General features: G+C 38.0%; 1 long non-coding RNA gene across 1 annotated transcript; it reads right to left on the bottom strand.

Annotated features, from left to right (window-relative positions):
* Positions 1-275: 275 nt before the first annotated feature.
* Positions 276-19,304, bottom strand: LOC127502940 (uncharacterized). The gene is made up of 4 exons (XR_007926967.1): positions 19,257-19,304; positions 12,556-12,713; positions 10,709-10,858; positions 276-2,630 (listed from the first exon to the last, which is right to left on the bottom strand). It is a non-coding gene; the product is annotated as an uncharacterized LOC127502940 (long non-coding RNA).
* Positions 19,305-19,736: the final 432 nt, after the last annotated feature.

The raw sequence follows: 19,736 nt of genomic DNA, 5'->3' as shown, positions 1-19,736 counted from the left end.
TCTCTTCAAATTGTTTTAGACTTAAACCGTGACCGGTGATTTGTTTCGCTCTATCCTCTGCGCCTCCACATTCGTCATTACGTTGTGCGTCAGGTCAAAGGATACTCTTCCATCGCAAATCGACTTGCGCATTCTGCGAACGGTCGTCCGCCGGAAACTAGTTATTTGAATTTATAAAGTTTTAAATATGGATATTTTTCTTACAAAACACATCGCTTCGCTTCAGAAGACCTTTATTAACCCCCTGGAGCCGTATGGATTACTTTTTTTATGGATGGATGCATTATTTTTGGCTTCAAAACATGCCCCCGCCCCCATTCACAACCATTATAAACCTTGGAGGACTAAGGATATTTTTAAATATATCTCCGATTGTGTTCGTCTAAAAGAAGATAGTCATATACACCTAGGATGGCTTGAGGGTGAGTAAATCATGGGATAATTTTCATTTTTGGTTGAACTATCCCTTTAAGAATGTAACTAGAATCGTTCCCTTCCCTTAGTCATGCATATCTTTAGTGTGTGTGTGTGTGTGTGTGTGTGTGTGTGTTTTGAAAATGCTTGGTAGGTATAATAGTAGACAAAATGTGTCATTAAATTGCACTATAAAGTGTTCTCCGCTTGTTTGTGACACCGTTTTATATGCTGCAACTCTGATTGTGTGACTACACCCACGCGCTTCCCTTTTCATTCACTCCAGGAAGCCTCTCCACCATGTTTGTTTGGGTTACTGTAGAACCACGCAGCCACATGACCTGAGGTCAGATTCAATCTCCAACTCTGATCCACCCAAGTCTTGCCCAAAATAGAGTCTAATAGTATTTGCATTCTGCCCAGACCCTGCTGTATGGGTCAGTGGTGCTGGACGCAGTGAACTGAACACTCCCTTCTGGCCTGGACATTTAACAGTGCTTAGAATTTGCATTGGGATCCTATTGTGATCCAGATTCGTGCTTTTGCAAGGGGGCAAGTCAATAGGAGGGACATTCACACACACTGGAGATCAATATACCTATTATTCTTGTGGCTGCTTGCTCCACCGTCTAACATCTCAGTTGTTAGATAAGTTCAGATTACAGGAAAAAAAGATGAATGCAGCTGTCTGCTCTGAAGTTTTATGTTATAAAATTATTTTAAAGTTTGCATGCAAATATTTGCATGAAGTTGACTGGTTTCTTAACCCCAGCAATGAACAATAAATGAAACACACTCCTGTTCTGGGGAATTGTTGCATTGAATTTAGGTTGTCTTGTGATATTTTTAAGCAGTGGTCTATTTATTTGGCCACTAAAGAGCTAATTCTGTTCTGCCAGGTTTTTGTTTTAATTTGGCACTTTTCTCTGAAAAAAGAAACACTGTTTCCTCTGAACCTGCCTCTCCCTCCTGCATTACCCGTGTTGTTTCATAGTTCAGTACGCTTCGCCTCAGTCTATTCGGGACATAGTATTGTTTTCAGGAACGACTAGAAAAAGACAGAAGTGTATCATATAGGCATACACAAAAGTTTGGGGAGACTCCCTCACTAAACCACCAGTCATATTCTGATTCAAAATGAAGAACTGTTATTGTGAGGTACACTTTGTGGGACTTCCATCAGTCTATTTACTGATCTGTTTTTTTTTTTTTTTTAAGTGTTTCATGTTCACCAAGGCTGCATTTGTTTGATCAAAAATACAGTAAAAGTGTTATACTGTGAATTTCAAATAACTGTTTTCTATTTGAATATATTTTGTAGAATTTATTTCTGTAATGAGAATGCTGAATTTTCAGTCTTCAGTGTTTCAGTTACCCATAGCAGATCTATACAGGTGGAGCTGGGGAAGGTGGAGGGTTTTAGACAAACTCTGAAAGCGCGTTGCAAACTGCTATGGTAACCAGCCATTTAAATGTTGAGCAAGCAAGCTCATTGGCTGCAGATGCGACATAAACCAGTCAGCTTGTGCCAAGTAGTTAACGCTGTAAATATCACCAGCTTGCGTTAAGGACCCATCAGCCTGCGCCATCTAGAGTTTCATGACAGAACTAGGCGTGCATCCTTGCTGAATAAAAGTATACATTTCTTTAAAAAATCGTACTGACCTCAAAGTCAAACATTTGAACGATAGTGTATGTGGTAAACTGATCTTCATTAGCAAGTGTAAATTTGTTTTTCACAGCATGTTACTGTTAATGTTAATGTTTTCACACCCAATGTTAATGGTTCAATGGTAAAAAATTGTCCATTTGTATATGGAAATGAAAATTCTGTCATCATTTACTCATGTCATTCCAAACTATTGTCTTTACACACAAAAGAAGAAATGTTTAATAATTTACTTCTTACTCTTTTGCATGCAGTTATAATGAATGTGGACTGAGGCATTCAAGCTTAAAAAAAAAAGTGTCCTTTTTGAAGTTTGAGGGCTTCACTCCCCATAAATGATGACAGAATTTTCATATTATGCCATAGTTGTTGTACCGCTCTCTAAGTACTAAAACTTGCATTGAAATTTATTATACTCGTTTATTATAATCAATTCCGAACCAAATCGAAACACCTCACGGTCCTCTCGCCTCTGTCATTCTCTCTTCTCAGACTTGTTGCAGCTGTGGACCTCTTCACCTCAGCCTGGCACTCGAGGTCTGCACCCCTGCATGACAAACAATGGAGGTATTAGAAGGCCCTGTTAAGCTGCAGCCCTCTTCAAACAGGCAGCCAGCATGGTACCAGATCCAAGCCCTCAGCAGCTGTGCTAACCCCCATTCACTTCACTGACAGAAATCCCTGCTCTCCATCCCAAAGACTGCTTAATGCAGGGCTCTCTCAAGTGAAAAGAGTGTTTCTTATGTCTTTATTATCTCAGAAAAAGGACACACAGATTCTTTTTGTGCCAGTACACTTTCATTTGCCAAAGGCAAGCAGTCTCATTTTTTGAAAAGGGTATCAAAGAGAGAAAGGGGGTTTTATAACAAGCCCGTAGCAGAGCGAGCAGGTCTCGTAGCCTGAAACGTCTTATGTTTCACTGCCTCTTTTCCTGGTATCTGACGCTGGGCTGCCCAGGCTCCACGGTAATTAGACTGAAAATCCGTCAGTACAGGGCCCCTGCATAAAACTCTCTTTGATGGGGAACTTGATTTCCTCAACATTTTTTTTTTTTTTTTTTGGCTAAGTTGGCTTATGCCCATATCGGTCACCCCTACCTCGTTCCTTATTGGATTTTGACCTACTGTACCAACACACTTGTGACACCCTGCCCTGTGCTGGTACACAGAAACCAATTGGACATGCTCTATAAATCATCGCCCACATCCTTCTAGTGGAGAATGGAAAAATAAAATAGCAGACAGGCCTGTAGCCCTGAGAGGGAGGAGGCACAACTGGAATGTATTCTGCCAAAGGAACAGGGGATATTAAATACATATCAGCAGCTGGAAGTGTTCAGATACATGGAGGAAAGGTGTGTGTTGCACTGGATACAAGTACAAGTTACAACATATGAAGACTGTATTACATTGACGTATCTTTCTGAAATGATACTACTCAATATACAGTGTGTGCAGAATTATTAGGCACGCTGATTTTCTGATCGTATTTTTTTTTTCCAGGCAAATTTTACCAATTCCAATTTCAACAACTAATCTTAATAGTAGCTACTATTAATTTTGTATTTAATCATTTATAAGTGATATATAATTTTTTATGAAGGCTGGAAATGAAAAACTCCTTATATTCAGGTGTGCATAATTATTAGGTACGTTTTCTTTTACAGATAAAATGAGCCAAAAAAGAGATTTAACTCAGATTGAAATGTCAAAAATTATTTGATGCCCATGAAAAGGATGCAATACTATGCGAGATCTCTGACATGGATGACATGCATTTTTAAAAACCCAAATGGCAATATATTTATATATGTTTATTTCAAAATATACTGCTAATATTTACACAAATATATTTTCAATGTGTTTTAATTGCTTATTTTTACTCATATTTTTGGCCATTTTTTAATATAATGTTCAATGCCCCAAATCTATTTTAAAATATTTTATATTTTTCAAATAGAAATTTATATATATATATCTATAAAATATATATAAAATTAAAAAAAAAAAAATATATATATATATATATATATATATATATATATATATATAATGTGTTGTTGTTGTTGTTGTTGTTCTTATTATTTTGCTATATAATAATTTCAGATGTCTTATGGTTTTTTTTTGTTTTTGTTTTTTTTGAAAATTCCAATTAGAGATTTTTTATTTAATATTGGATGTGTATATTGGACACTGAATTAAGCATAACTTTCCCATTTTCTAGTGCTCAATTAAAGTTAATCTTTAAAAACACTAATAATTTAATAACACTGTTAAATGTAATATTTAGCAAATCTCAAAATCTCATACTGTAGCTCCATTATAATGTATGTGATGCCTAAATTCACTTTAAAATGATTGATAGCATTTCAAATGATTGATTTTAGTTTAGATTTTAGCAAACAAATTCCAATTCCAAAAATAAGCAGAGAATCTCAGATATGTGCCTGAGAAAATCTTTCACATAACAGACATTCCATTGTAGAAACCTCGCTGATCGTTTCATCGTACCTTTCTGCAACTCACTGGGGCAAGAAGGATGTTTGAGCCCAGCATGACCTGGCATGTAGGAATGATTTAATTGGGACAGTTTTCAGGCAGTGAGCCCAGCAAACGGTTAACTGTTTTAGCATAGGCCTACACAAAAAAGCTTTTGAATATTGTCGAACCGCTGCTCTTATCTGCCATTGAAGGAGTTCACCTTGAAAAGACCCCCTCTTGGTTGTGCTTTCGCTCCTCTTTCTTTCCACTCCATTTTGGATTCTCTGATGTGTAAATCTGAATACAGGATGTAGCCATAAACCTCTGACTCTCACGACCACGCTTGCAAATTTCAAAACTGAGTGGCTGCCATGAGAAAAGCACAACTCTTTTTTCGCTTTCAATCTGAACTTCCAAACAACCGAGACGTGATCAGCAAGGGCTCTTCTGCCTTTTCATCTTCAAAGGCATGCTATTAATAATCTCCATAAATAATAACAGGTTGCCAGGAGTATGACGTAGATGAGAATGTCACAGTATCTGCCCCCGGACACTTTGTCTGTCTCAGAGGGCACAGTGTATAAAGCCTGAACTCATTCATCACTAAACTGCTCATAGATAAAATATATTAGGGTCCATCCTGTTATGAAGTACATTTTTATTGCCCCTATTATATATCTTAAAATACACATTTAAATGGAAATAGAGGTGAATTTTATGTTGTTGCCATAATGTTATGATGTTGCCATGGATTATCATGTGCTTGGGTGCTATTCACCATCTTCTAAAATGAAGATGTGAAGATTTTTAGTGTAGTTGGTTTGTCTAACTTTGAAACATTCCATCCTGTTTGATATCAACAGGCTGAAAATAAAGAGCTCAACTCTATTTCCATCCTGTGAAGCATCCTATTTAAATAATCAAGCTATACTTACTAAGTTGCAATTGACAAGACCAACTCAAACATTCATTTTTAAGAGTCTTGCAAGGAAATGTTTAAAAGTAGTGGTCATGCCAGTACCGGAGAAGTAGTGCACAGATAGATCTCCAGGAATATGTCTTTCTAGGAATGTCAAGCTACTTTTTCTTCAATCACAAGCCGTTTCTTCTACGTCTCTCCTTCTGCCCCACTTTATATCTCTAGTATAATAAATTAAGAAACTGTGTCCAAGTTGCCACTTTGAATAATTGGCACTAATAGATTAGTGAATAATATGAGTCACTGAATATTGTACCATTCTATCTCTCTAACTACCTCACACATTTTACCCTCTTCGGAAATTATAAAGCGCTCCTCTCCCGTCTTTCTTTCTGTGCACATGAAAAATGTACACATGTAAGTGTAGATGACCTGGGGAAATTACTGGTGTGCTTCACACGAACATGCAAGATCCCCATCTATCTCTTCTCCTCCGCTATTAGACACTTAATCTGTCATCATGTCAGCTTTTTTTCTCTCATAGCAAGATCACTTGACACACAGCTGATTTTACCAGCGTAAGATCAGATATGTGGAATGAAATGATAGCTTAACGTATTGTGGTGCAGGGCTATCACCACCACAACCACAATGACACACTGCTGGGTGAATTTCAGCTGATGTCATATAATACTTTTAGTTGCCTTCTAAGTTTCCAGCATTGACATTGACAATATACAGCTTTATGTTTTTGCATGAATAATATGTACGTAATTATATTTAAACAATTTAATATAAAAACCAAAAACTTTGAAAATCAGAAAACCCCTTTTTTTTCATATTAAGTATGAAAATATAAAAGCTCAACTAAACTGTATAGGTGCCCAAGTGTTACATGGCAAGATTAGAAACATCTAGGCCCTGTTTATGCCTGTTTTTAAAGGGTTAGTTCACCCAAAAATGAAATTTCTGTCATTAAGTATGTCGTTCCAAACCCACATGGCCTTCGTTCATCTTTGGAAAACAAATTAAGATATTTTTGATGAAATCTGAGAGGCTTTGACGCAGTGAACGCAGTGCAGAGCTTCTGTGTTCTACGTCAGAACGGCGGCTCAGTATTGGCCGGCTCCTGCATCAGCATCCCACATATGCGTCGTGAACAGCATTGGCCAGTACTGAGCCAGCGTTCGGACATAAACACGGAAGCTCTGCACTGTGTTCACTGCGTCAACTGCATAGGAGAATGACAGGGAAGTTATTCGTTATTTGTGTTTCATTTTTGCGCACAAAAAGTATTCTCATCGCTTCACAACATTAAGGTTGAACCACTGTAGTCACATTAACTATTTTAACTGTGACTTTACTACTTCTCTGGACTTTAAATGTGGTAATTTTGTTGCTTTCTATGCCTCTTGGATTTCATCAAAAATACACTATATTGCCAAAAGTCTTGGGACACCCTTCCAAATCATTGAATTCAGGTGTTCCAATCACTTCCATGGCCACAGGTGTATAAAATCAAGCACCTAGGCATGCAGACCGCTTCTACAAACATTTGTGAAAGAAGGGGTCGCTCTCAGGAGCTCAGTGAATTCAAACATGGTACAGTGATAGATTGCCACCTGTGCAATAAGTCCATTCGTGAATTTTCCTCACTACTAAATACTCTACGGTCAACTATTAGTGGTATCATAACAAAGTGGAAGCAATTGGAAACAACAGCAACTCAGCCACGAAGTGGTAGGCCACGTAAAATCACAGAGGGGGGTCAGCGCAGGCTGAGGCGCACAGTGCACAGAAGTCGCCAATTTTCTGCAGAGTCAATAGCTACAGACCTCCAAACTTCGTGTGGCCTTCAGATTAGCTCAAGAACAGTGCGTAGAGCGCCTCATGGAATGGGTTTCCATGGCCGAGCAGCTGCTTCCAAGCCTTACATCATCAAGTGCAATGCAAAGCGTCGGATGCAGTGGTGTAAAGCACGCCGCCACTGGACTCTAGAGCAGTGGAGACGTGTTCTCTGGAGTGACAAATCACGCTTCTCTGTCTGCCAATCCGATGGACGAGTCTGGGTTTGGCGGTTGCCAAGAGAACGGTACTTGCCTGACTGCATTGTGCCAAGTGTAAAGTTTGGTGGAGGGGGGATTATGGTGTGGGGTTGTTTTTCAGGGGTTGGTTTGGCCCCTTAGTTCCAGTGAAAGGAACTCTTAGTGCTTCAGCATACCAAGACATTTTGGACAATTTCATGCTCCCAACTTTGTGGGAACAGTTTGGGGATGGCCCTTTCCTGTTCCAACATGGCTGCGCACCAGTGCACAAAGCAAGGTCCATAAAGACATGGATGAGCGAGTTTGGTGTGGAGGAACTTGACTGGCCTGCACAGAGTCCTGACCTCAACCCGATAGAACACCTTTGGGATGAATTAGAGCGGAGGCTGTGAGCCAGGCCTTCTCGCCAACATCAGTGCCTGACCTCACAAATGCGCTTCTAGAAGAATAGTCAAACATTCCCATAAACGCACTCCTAAACCTTGTGGAAAGCCTTCCCAGAAGAGTTGAGGCTGTTATAGCTGCAAAGGGTGGGCCAACTCCATATTAAACCCTACGGATTAAGAATGGGATGTCATTAAAGTTCATGTGCCTGTAAAGGCAGGCGTCCCAAAACTTTTGGCAATATAGTGTATCTTAATTTGTGTTCCAAAGATGAACGAAGGTCTTGTGGGTTTGGAACAACATGAGGGTGAGTACTTAATGACAGAAATTCAATTTTTGGGTGAACTAACCCTTTAACATCAGCCTCACAGTCCCCAATATACTCACAGCAAAGTTCTTTTTCATTCTTCACTTAGAGGTAAAAAGACGTTCAAAATACGTGAGCAGTGGTATACTGTCATTTGAACATGTAAAATATGTGCTGCGTGCTTTCCTCTCAATGACAAAATAACCACACAACAAAAATGACAGCATTGAGAAAACAGCAGTTAAGAAAGCATCTGATCATCCATGTCGTTATATGTTTGCACCAGCTCTGCAATTCAGCACTCCAGTAAAGTCACGCCACTTTTATTAATACAGCACTTTATACAATAGATTGTTTAAAGGCAAGCAGCTTTACAATATTAAACATGAACAGACAGTGTCAGTGTCTCTTTCAATTAGAACTACAACTTTTTTAGTTACTATACTATTCAGTTTTTACTATCAAGCGGCTCTCCAGTGTGTTCGTGTTTTTACTCGTGGTCGTCTGACCTCGACTGACTGAACACAAGAAATTAACTGGAGAAGATCTGCAAGTCATAAAAGGCGGAGCCTCAGAGCACACCTATTACATAATGGATCAAAGGTAGTTTGACGGTGTTTACCAACCGGAGCAAAGTTGGCTTTGGCAAGCTGTTTCGGACTCCTGAAACGAACACCAAATGAACTTAGTTTTAGCCTGATTTTGTTCGAAATTGTCACACAAGTTCATTCTTCAATTTTGCTTTAAGTATATCAGGGCCTAAGTATATCACAAGTCATCATGCAGGTGAGACAGACCGTTCACACCTGGTATTACCATGTGACTCAAACATATCTCCTGTGACCACTTGTGATCAGATTTTATCAAGGGGATTTCAAGAGTGCATACATCATTGTGTTAAAAGATGTTGATAAAACACAAAATGGCAGCACAAAACATTTTGGACCTCGTTTTACCGCTGTTCACCGTTCAAGATCACCCAAGACAGATGTTAATGCCAGGTGTAAACGGGGCCCTAGAGCTCCAGGAGTCTTCAGTGTGCCTAATCAGAGTCAATGTGCCCACCTCCCCACCCCCAAATGTAATGGGCTAGATTAATCCCTGCCTCTCTGCCTGTACTGAGGGGTAGCAGGAGCTTTGCCTTATAATAGCGGCCATCCATCATTGATGTTCGCTTTGTGTCAATAGCTGTGAGGGAATACTACTATCTTCACACCTAAGGATAACACTGAGTTTCTTATGTGTTCTGAGAAGAATAAAGACATATTGAATGCTGTTTCCAAATGGAAGGAAAGCACAGGTTTAGAGTGGATGCAGGTTGTATGAATTGCATGTTGTGTTTTTGAAAATGAAAAGGATTTTTTTTTTTTGCCGAGAATTGAATGCACTTCACAAATAACACAGAGTAAGCAGTCATGGACCAACTGGGGCCAATTTAGCTCTCAGACAGGCTTTTTCATTCAAGAACATCTGTTACAAAGGTATATTGAAAAATGCTGTTTTTTTAAGACTAGGAAACAGGAAATAAGATTAAGGGCCTTCTAAATATAAGTTGTATAAATATAAGATCTTAGGTATTCCACAACATATAATGTTTCAAGAAAAGCGGGCTGTTATTCCAGAAACACTTGATATTCTGAGCAAATGCGTGGAACTATATACAGTATTTCGTTTCTTGACATTGACTTGCTATGTCATTCTTGCAGAACCTCCTTTCCTCATAAATAAATGTGAGGCTGTTGAGATTATGTGATAAGACAGAATGACTGACATTTGTAGAATATAGAGGGGGAAGACACTTAAAAGGCAAAGGAAGATCTTTGATATGGAGAGGTGGAAAATAGCGATCTATATGTGCATATTTTAAGGTCATGCATAGAATATCTACCAACAGACCGATATTCATATTCCTTTATCTGGAAATGCCAAAAAGACTATTATTTAATTATAATTGTGGAAGTAACATATGCAAATCTGATTTGATCTGGAGGATAAACATTATTGAGAATGTCTAAATGTCTGAGACAAAAAATACTCTTATTCTGAGGCAGTGAGGGGACAAAAATTGTCATTCTTCTTGCTGTCAACATGACTTTTACGTTCTTTAAACTCTCTCTGAGGTAGCACTGTACCTCTACTTTGATGAGACAAACAAATAAATAACAGTTCAAACGTTTTTTTTGTTTTTGTTTTTGAAAGAGGTCTCTTATGCTCACCAAAGCTACATTTATCTGACCAAAAATACAGTAAAAATGGTAATTTGTGAAATATTGGTACTATTTAAAATAACTGTTTTCTTTTTTAAATTTAATGGCAAAGCTGAACTTTCAGCAGCCATTACTCTACTCTTAAGTGTCCTTCAGAATTCTTAAGAAATATTCTAATATGCTGATTTGTTGCTCAAGAAACATTCCTTATTTTCTTTAAAAAAAAAAAAAAAAGAAAACAACCGTTTCAGCTAAATCCCATAAAAAGAAGACTAAAGAGCACCTCAGTGAGATGAATTCTCTGTGCTTGGGTAGGTTTGCAGCAGTCAGCCACCCAACACCTCAGAGCCGTGTCTCAGTCAGGTTCATCAGGTTCGTTTCTGGCTCATTAGGGCAAGTTGATGGGAGCATGGCTCTTTGGACATGGGGGTGCCTGTAGAAAGAAAACTGCACACTCACACACAGCATCTTGCTGAATGATGTGTACTTCACTAGAGGGATGTAAGGGACATGGGGTCTTTTCCATTTTTATAAAGATCAGACCAAAGATCAGTCATAGTTTAGTCAACCTATGACCATTTAGACCTGATCGAGAGAGTTTAGCTTAGGTAAAGGGTTAGTTCACCCAAAAATGAAAATTATCTAATTTATTACTCAACTTCATGTCGTTCCACACCCGTAAGACCTTCGTTCATCTTCGGAACACAAATTAAGATATTTTTGATGAAATCTGATGGCTCAGTGAGGCCTCTATTGCCAGCAAGATAATTAACACTTTCAGATGCCCAGAAAGGTACTAAAAACATAATTAAAACATAATTAAAACATTTTGTTATTTTTGGCACACAAAAAGTATTCTCGTCGATTCATAACATCAAGGTTGAACCACTGTAGTCACATGAACTGTTTTAAATATGTTTTTAGTACCTTTCTGGGCATTTGAAAGTCTAAATTAACTTGCTGTCAATGGAGGCCTCACTGAGCCATCAGATTTTATCAAAAAATATCTTAATTTGTGTTCCGAAGATGAACGAAGGTCTTACGGGTATGGAAAGACATGGATGAGTAATAAATGACAGAATTTTCATTTTTGGGTGAAGTAACCCTTTGAAGTCAAAATGAAATCACTTTTAGCCCTATTTCCTTTCTTAATGCGTGCTGATGGTCTAAAAATGGTATGATGAATGAATCTCTCTGGTGTATGTTATTCCAGAAATAATAATGTACTCTGAAACTACTTTCCCCTTCTGCTGACTTCACTTGAGCAGCTTGGGCTATTGGATATTGTTAACCCATTGCCAATTAACTATTTTGCTTTTTAGCAAACTTTATGTTATGTCCACTTTTAACTACCCAATCAAATCATGACCTTCGAAATTAAGTCATGTCCTATATTTTTTAACATTTAATGTAACATTATGCACGCAAAACAGTGTTGAAGTGCTATTCATGTTGACTTTAAAGTAAAACATGTTTAAAAATCAGCAGACAGCAGTGATAGTTGTGTGTATAATTGAGTGTGAAATTCACATCACTTTAAGACTGCATTTATGTGCTGCTTTGTAATCGAAAAGAGCTTTGTAATCATCGTATTATTCACTTCAACAGCCATGGGGAGCATGACTCCCTTGGTGTTTTTTAAAAAACGCGAGGAAAGAGCTCTTCACAATTCACTCTAATTTTGTTAAATACCGCATTTCAACAGCAGTATTTGACCCCCCCCGTTACTCATTCGTGTGGCGTCTCACCGTTCATTAAACGGCGAGGGAGTGTGAGTGCTCTTAATGGATGTTGACGTGGTGCCTCAGATAAAGTGCAAGCTGTGGATCTTGTTACGTGCAGGTTGTTCTGAATAAGCCCACCTGCAACCTCAACTTTAGCCTTTCTGTGTTTGTCATGCTCGGGCTCAGCGCACCTCTCTCCCGCCGCACCAGGTAATTAACTGGAATGTCAACACGAGATGAACTGCTGTGAAATAATAGCTTCTTTTATCCAGGAGTCGTGATCGTTATCTTTGTTTTTGTTTTTTTTCTTTTCCTACCCATCTCCAGTGCTGTCATCCACCCCTCAACCCTGGCCCCTCCTCACCATTGTCTTATTTGTTCACAATTGATGACATCCTCTACTTACCTTTAAATTAGTCTGCCCTCAGGATGAAGTGCTCTGAAGAGGCATGCCGAGGAAAGGAGAACTTCAATTTTCAAGTAGCTGTGAGCAGTTTGCGAATAAACCCGTGACAGCTTACTAATTCCGTGGTTTTCGGGAACAGCTGGAGTTTCAAGGCTGCACTGTAAAATTTCACACAAAGAAGTGTCGAGTGTTAAGGAAGAAAACATTTCTTAACTACTTGAAATCTTGTTTGAGCTGAACTTCTCTTCAAGGAATAGTTCACCTCATGTCGTGCCAAACCTGTCTGGCTTACTTTCTTCTGTGGAACACAAAAGACTGCTGGGCTTTATTTTCTATGCAATTACAATGTATAGAGATTGAAGCCTTTAGGCTTCAAAAAACAATGCAAAAGCACCTGAAAGTATCAAAAAAGTAGTCATTTTGACTTGTGCACAATATGCCAAGTCTTCTGAAGCATATGAAAACTTAATGTGAGAAACATACTGTAATTTGCTGATAATCTTTAGCCCAAGTGGCAGTTAACATCTGCTACTGTACTATGAGTTTTGTAAACTGAGATTTGTGAACTGTATCAACCAATTCACAGAGAAGATTCAACTTCTAAAATTTGATTATTGGGAAAGTAATTTATATAAGGAATTCTTTTTACTTTCTCAGTACTAATATAGTTATTTTTCTCTAATTGTGTAATTGTATTTAAATGTTATTCTTCACAAAAAAAATGTTATAGAAACAATTTTCACTCAGAAATTGCTAGTAAATTTCACAATTACAAAAAAACAGCAAAAATTGTGAAGCAAAAAGAGTGAAATAGTATTTTCTTGTAAAACATATTCCAATAATTTTTTATTTACTTTTTTTTTTTTTACAATGTTGTGGGCAAAAACACAAATTTTAAAAAGATTTGATTCAAAAGACTGATTTATGTATGTCATGATTTTCAGTGAACAATTGAAAGCCACAATATGTAAATTTTCGCCACTAGAGGTCGCTTATTCAAAACATAAGCATAGCTTGATGACGCCTTGATTTCACGGAATCATGGGAGATATTGTCTTCACGTCTACAGCTTGTGGAAAAGAATCGGGATGGGACTCGGGCAGAAATCATGTTCATGGATGAGATTATTAACGTTACTGTAGTATGAAGCAGAGCAGGGCCGAGTGCTTTGTGAGCAGAAACAAGGCCGCCGAAGCGATTGCTAATGACGAGAGACAAGCGCAACATGCGTCTCGAGAGCAGCGGAACTTTTATTATGCCGTAGTCGCCGCTTCCGTGTTGCACACTGCAGTAAGCTAGATCAATATTAGGCATGGTAAAACATGGTACTCGCTGTAAATCAAGAAAACGAGATTTAAACAATAAGACTTACTGTGTTGAGCTATGTAACATAATTAGTTTTCTGTTGATAAATGTATCCATCTAAACAGTTGCTCACCTGTCTAATAAAATGTTTCCATGGTTTCTACAAAATAAAACCGGAAACTGAAGGTAAACATTCTTGGAAACATTTGGGATAATCCAAGTACACAAGTCAACAAAATATATAACATTGTTCTAGTGTTTTTTGATCTAGTGGTTGTGCCTTTAAGCCATGGACCCCTTTTATTGTGTTTTTGCATTGTTTTTTAAACTCGAAAGCTCCAGTGTGTGTACATTGAATGGAAAGCAGTCTTTAAAATGTCTCTTCTTGTATTCCATGGAACAAATGATGACAGAAATGTAATTTTTGGGTGAACTATTCCTTTAGAATAGTTGCACACAACACAGAGGAAAGCAGCTCAGCTATGGGGCACTAAAAACGGCTGCTCAGTCAAAAGCAAGATTGTACTTCTGATTCTGACAAAGGCCTGGACTGATTCCAGTCCTTGTAAATCCGTAAAACTAGGTCAAACATTCTCTCATCACAATTTAACGATACAACTCAGGTAGTGATTTGCATTTAATAAAATGCCTGAGGCACAACATAAACAGATCAGCACAAGTATGTTTATTATTTACCCACCTTGCATGTTTTTTTGTAGCGAGATAATAAAGCAACATTGTCTGATTGATGCCTTTCATCTTGCCCTTTGCCACCACATATGCATGAGGCCTGTAGCTATGACATGAAATCGGCTCCAGTAATCGATAGTTTGAAAAGGGCACACACACACACAGAAATCTATGTCCACCCTGCACCTTGTCGAGCCTTCCTGTGGTGTCAAGAAAGAAAAAAAAACTCTCCCTCAGGCAGTGCAATCCATCAACACAGGGCCTGGCCTTCAGACTAAACACACTCTCATTATAGTGGGTCAGGGCCCCACGAGAACCTCTGAATACATGTTTACTATTACTGCAAAAAGCAGAAAACAAGTGCACCGTACGTACCAGTGATCAGCTTTACGCTGCTGCTGCTTCAACAACCAACTAGTTGATTAGTAAAATTGAGTAGTTTATTTAGATTTTCCCTTGTATGCGTTTTTTGGTGCTTTCATTACTGACATGTTTCATTCCAATCCTTTGCATCCTGTCTAGCTGTTTGTTTTTAAATGCTAAGAATACATTCAATTGGGGTCAGATGGACCTAAAACATCTATTTATGCAGCTATTCCTTAAAACTGATGTTTTCTGTCAGGTGACCCACCAACTAGACTTTGAACGTATTTAGTTTTGCACGTTCTTTGCATGTTTATGCATTATTATTAGAGTAGTTTTGTTAGAAGATGGATAACGACTGCTTGATTTTATGCTGCTTGACAATATAAAGCTATAAACATGCAGCTTTTTAACATAAATTGAGTAAGTAACTTTTCAAAGTCAGTAGTTGAAAACTCTAAGTTGTTTTTGGCATTTATCTTGTTTACCTCACTACTTTCATCATTTTGACACAGAGGCACTGACGAGAGTGTTGTGAAATCCTGTAAATAACTCCAATTCACATGGAGATGTTTTTGTAGGAATACGAGAGCAAGGTTACGGTGTTGGAGTGTAATCCACCATTGCATTTGCTGCATTGACAACGTCTAACACAAGCACACACCAGCGTGTTAAGTATTCTCTGTTTATCTTCTCGTGAAGTCACTCCTGTCTGCCAAGCATCAGACCTTGAAAGTGTGGAGACATGGGGTCAATTGCATTACAGTATGTATTCCACTTCAGAGGCTTCTTATCTAAGACTGATAACAAAATCCTTTACTCTCCCCAAATCACAGCGACAGTGGTATTTTCACTAGAGAATAGAAAACAAATGCTTTGGAAATGACAGAATTAGATCAAAATACCATGCATGGTGAATTGAGGCAATGTGCATAAAAAAATTCAAAATGACAGAAAAGGATTCCACTACACATCTTTGAAAATCATTTTATACAGCATTTGTTGTGTTTGGTCTACTGCTGACTTATGTTATGAGCTTGAAAATAAAGACCTGTTTATAAATGAACAGAGAATTGTTTAACCAGTTTTTTTTTTTTTTTTTTTTTTTAAACCGGGGTCTGCAGGAGTTCTTCTGTGAAACATTTGTATTAATCTAACATTAATAGTTGGTAGAAAAAACGGTTAACTCAAGTAAATATTGTTTTTATAGTATCACACAATATTATGTACTGCTTAATAATGGGTACATGAAAATATATAGCTGTCGGAAGAGGGTACATTATAAGTCATCATATTTGTGGGTATTTTGCATCAAAAATTATTAAAAAAAACCTGGTTCAACCTTCAGTGAATTTAGTAAAAATGTACACAGCTGTTGAAATGTTTGTGGTTGGTAAGATTTTTTAATGTTTCTGAAAGAAGTCTTACCAAGACTGCATTTATTTGATCAAAAATACAGTAAAACATATTTATTATTATTATTTAAATGTAATTTATTCCTGTGGTGGCAAAGCTACATTTTCAGCATCATTACTCCAGCCTTCAGTGTCACATGATCCTTCAGAAATCATTCTAATTTGATGATTTGGTGCTCAAAAAACTATTGTCAATGTAGAAAATAGTTGTGCTGCTTAATATTTTTAAAGATAATTTTTTCAGGATTCTTTGATGAATAGACAGTTCAAAAGAACAGCATTTATTTGAAATGAAAATATTTTGTAATATTATAAATATTTTACTGTCACTTTTGATCAGTTTAATGTATCCTTTCTAAATAGAAGTATTTGTATTATTAAAAGTATTTGACCCAGTTGTGTATTTAGACTGAATATTTCCAACCAACCTACACAGCTTCACAAGTGTTGCAAAACAATCACAACAGTCCGTTTCCACGCCTACTCAACAGCGCTTTGAGTTCACACATCTAATGGCAGCCGTTAGGTAAGCTACGGCCCCCAAGACCAAAGCTAGCTATTGCATTCCAATCAATGGCCAGGATGCTAGGCTTGTTAACTCATTTATGTGAATGTGGCACTCCACCCATTGCAAGTGTCCCTCCAACCCCACAGTCACCTAATCTGACTTTGGCCTTTTGTGTGCTGTTGAGATTGAAGGCATATTGAACGGGCCCATCCAGGGGCCATTCAGATGGTATACGTTCCTGCATCTTCAATATCAGATAGCTCCTAGTCAGGACTGTCTATCGATCCAAGGCTTTAGCACTTCTCTAGCGGGTGAGTGGCAGCTTCTAGTCTAAGGAAGATAAACGCCATGGAGGAGATGAGTCATTCCTGTCTGGTGTGCTCTTCTCTGTCTCTCTATCATCTTCTGTTCACTTCTTCTTACAGCCAGGCCCTTCTTACCACTGTACAAGCCTGTCTTGGTGATATTATAAAAATAAAATGCGAAGTTGCAGCAAGAATTTTTAAATATTCTTGGCTTGAAGCTTAAAGGAATGTTCTAGGTTATACTCCATTGACATTATTTGTGACAATGTTGATTAAAAAAAATAAAATAATTTTGGCTCATCTCTCATTTTCTTAAAAAAAATGGCAAAAATCGAGGTTACAGTGAGATACTTGCAATGGAAGTGAATGAGGCCAATTTTCAGAGGATTTATGTGAAGCATATCATTTATAAATGCACTTACATTAACTCCTCTGTTAAAATGTGTGTATTATTTGAGCTGTAAAGCTGTGTAAATCATTTTTACAGTACGGATTTTTTTTTTTTTTGCGTTGTCAGGTCGGCAGAGTAATAATATTGGATATAACTTTACACAGAAAGGGTTAATAAGCAATTTCCACACTAAAATCATGTTAACACGCATTTTGTATACATCTTATGGTTATACATTTGAAACACTGAGTATTTTAATGTTAAAGGATTAGTTCACTTTCAAATGAAAATTAGCCCAAGCTTTACTCACCCTCAAGCCATCCTAGGCGTATATGACTTTCTTCTTTCTGATGAACATAATCGGAGAAATAATAATAAATATCCCCTAATGCATCTGAGCTTTTTAATGGCAGTGAGCGGGACCCAAGAGTATGAGCTGAAGAAAGTGCTTTCATCCACATCCATCCATTATAAACATAGTCCACGTGGCTCCGGAGGGTTAATAAAGGCCTTCTGAAGGGAAGCGATGCATTTGTGTAAAAAAAATATTGATATTTAATAAGTTATGAAATAAAATATCTAGCTTCCACCAGACCACCTTACGTATTCAACGTACGAAGAAAGTGTAAAACTCTCGCAGTTCAAAAAGCTTACGCTATGTCCTACTCCTTCCATATTCAACTTACGGAAAAAACTTAACTGACGCAACTCCAGTTCTGCTTTTTTTGTAATTTGAATACAGAAGGCGGTCAGGTGGACGTTAGATATTTTACTTCAAAACTTGTTAAATATGGATTTTTATTTTTTTTTTTTTTACACAAACTCATCGCTTCGCTTTAGAAGGCCTCCCCGGAGCCGTGTGGAGTACACGTTTATGATGGATGGATGTGGATGGAAGCACTTTCTTCAGCTCATACTCATTGGTCCCGTTCACTGCCATTATAAAGCTCAGACGCATCACGATATTTATTAATATTTCTCCGATTGTGTTCATCAGAAAGAAGAAAGTCATATACACCTAGGATGGCTTGACGGTGAGTAAAGCTTGGGCTAATTTTCATTTGAAAACTAATCCTTTAACGGATTGGCCCCATTTACTTACATTGTGCAGTGCCTCACTGTAACCTAGATTTTATTTTTTTAAGAAAACAAGGGACAAGTGGAAATTATGGTTTGCATGATGGATGAAGTGCACGATAAGCTCATTTTGTTCCTTTCGTACATTATCAGCATGTCAACCTTTGGTGACTTTAGGTCTCGGGGTGACATTGTCAGATTTAAATTAGACTATACAAAGTAGCTGAAAAGGCTGCAGAATATTATGATCCATGGCTCAGAGTTGGAAAGACATGTGGCTTGTGGCAGGCAGCCCTTGAAAGCAGCCAGTCTCAGCGGGAAGACGTGACGGGAGGGAAGGGGGTGGTCTGGTCTGTAGGAGACACTGCCTGTGAAAATTAATCTTAGGCTATATCTCAATATCTCAATGCAAAACTGCCCAGCAAAATCCCCTCACTGCATTTCTAATGTGTCACTGCATGAGCATGAGGTGGGGGAGGAAGTGATGTGTGGGGGCAGGGCAGGACTGATTCAAAGGGGTAAATGATTGCCCTCTAGGGGAAGGAGAAATGAGAGAACGGCAGAGAGGTTTATCAGAGACAGAGCTGGCTGTCAGCCAGAGCTGTGGCTAGGGTGGTCTACAGACAGAGAGAGAGAGAGTTGCTCACCTCCTTGACACAGCAAATCTTTGCACTCCCTCTCCTGTCTCCTGTCTGGATGCATCATATTATAAAAAGAAATATGCATGGTAAATATGTAGGTCAAGACAACCGGGTTGTATATAACATCATTATTCTATTATGAGCTCAGGCTTTAGAGTAATAACCTACATACATTTTCCTTGCATAATATATGGTAAGTGGGACAGGGGGGTATACATTGTCAAGAAGTGAATCAATTAAGTCACCAGCAAATTTTCCTAAATGCAGTGTTAAAATTGTGTGGGGCTTATGAAGGGACCCAGACCCCCTGTAAAACTGGAGTTTATTGCATTAGATAAAACTCAATTAAGTATTTGTTTTTCCCATCTCTGATTATTATAGATTTTTGGTCTTAAATTGATTTTCTGTTTTAAACACCGTTTTGTGACGCGTTTACAGACTGACACTGCAGATCCTCATCTTTACATGATAAGATACAATTTTATT

Source organism: Ctenopharyngodon idella, chromosome 20, assembly GCF_019924925.1.
Source record: "Ctenopharyngodon idella isolate HZGC_01 chromosome 20, HZGC01, whole genome shotgun sequence".
Lineage (NCBI taxonomy): Eukaryota > Metazoa > Chordata > Actinopteri > Cypriniformes > Xenocyprididae > Ctenopharyngodon > Ctenopharyngodon idella.
This window is presented reverse-complemented; position numbering and strand designations above follow the sequence as displayed.